Here is a 1,508-nt window from a genome sequence, read left to right as displayed (position 1 = left end):
CAATAATCACCACTTTTTAAATATATTAATCTGCGGGGATGCACGCTAAACTTTATAATTTGACCAACGCCAAGGGCTTCGTGATGGACGTTACACTTTAATTTGTTCTACAAGTCACCATAACCAAGTCTTCCATATTCAGCACTTTCTGTTGGTGAGAAGTGGGCAAGTAGCCGAGAAATTAAGGTCATGTAATACCAGATTGTTTGTAGTACTTTTATCATGCATTGCTTTATTTTTTTTATTTTTTTAACAAAGAAACTAAGAAAGTACGTAGTGACACTTCATGAATATCCATGGACTAACATCTCTTAATTACCAAAGAGTGCCATCTTTTTTGTCACTACAAAACTTATTCCACTTGGATGTAAAATCAGAGTTTACTTAATTGGGATAAGATCCATTTCATGATCATATTAGTTGTGACCCCTTCTTGAATATTACGACAGAAAATCGTGCAATGAGATGAAAAGTTGGAAATGAGATGAAAATTAGCATTTAGGTGCGCGTAACACGCCATGCCAATTCACGAGGTGGCCGGATCCAACCAACGGTGATCAAATTTTTTTGTGAACATAAAAATGATAAAAATCATTCTCTCAACTATTTGAAGTTAAAATACAAGTCAAGAATGTGTAAGGACCAAATATTTGTTATTCATAAAAAAAGTGCAACAATTAACCATCGAACATGCCGGCCGATATGAAACTTTGTGGTGAACAGAAGCTAAAATGCCATTTTGAACAAAAATATATGAAGATTTGAGCAAAATTTAAAACTCGCCTCAAATAATTTCCTCTTAACTTTGATGAATCATTGCTTACCAAAAAATCCTATGGTCTTTCTCATTCTCGTCAATTACTTCATAGAGAAACCAGTGCCAATGCAGCTTATCCCAAGTTTCAATATTATGCGTTGTGTTTAGAGAAAGTTTCCGAATTTCCCAAGAAACCAAAATGAATTCGATCGTGTGTTTAGACCTGCTAGGCAAAAACATCCATGACCACGTACCACAATGGATGTGGAAAACAAGTAAAGTTAGAAAGTCTAATTTGAAGAAAATCATAATTTAATGGAAAATTAAATATAAAGCGAAATAAAGATAGAAATTGAGACATGCAATTAGAGATTTTACGAGTAGTTTAGTATTAGACACTTATGTCTACTATATATTAAGAAAAACCCAAATTGCTCTTATTTATTTTTTTTATTTTTTTTGAAAAAATTCACTTCTTCATAAATCAAAATCAAGCTGAAGCAATTTGCTCTGCTTAAACAACATAAAATTTTCTTTCTCTAACTTGACACATTGGAGAAGGGAATTAGGGAGTACTTGTTGGGCTTATGTATGTGTAACTGAAATATCAGCCTACTAACTTGAGCTCACCAAACAATTGACACACGTCTTTCCACTCCACTTCCACACCATTTGGTCACCTTGGTGCCACCAAGGTAATTTTCGCAACTACTTGGGTGAGACTCAAATTTCAAGCATAGAGCACAATGAC

Source organism: Corylus avellana, chromosome ca5 (assembly GCF_901000735.1).
Source record: "Corylus avellana chromosome ca5, CavTom2PMs-1.0".
Classification (NCBI taxonomy): Eukaryota; Viridiplantae; Streptophyta; class Magnoliopsida; order Fagales; family Betulaceae; genus Corylus; species Corylus avellana.
The sequence above is the reverse complement of the archived record's forward strand: the minus strand, read 5'-3'. Positions refer to the sequence as shown.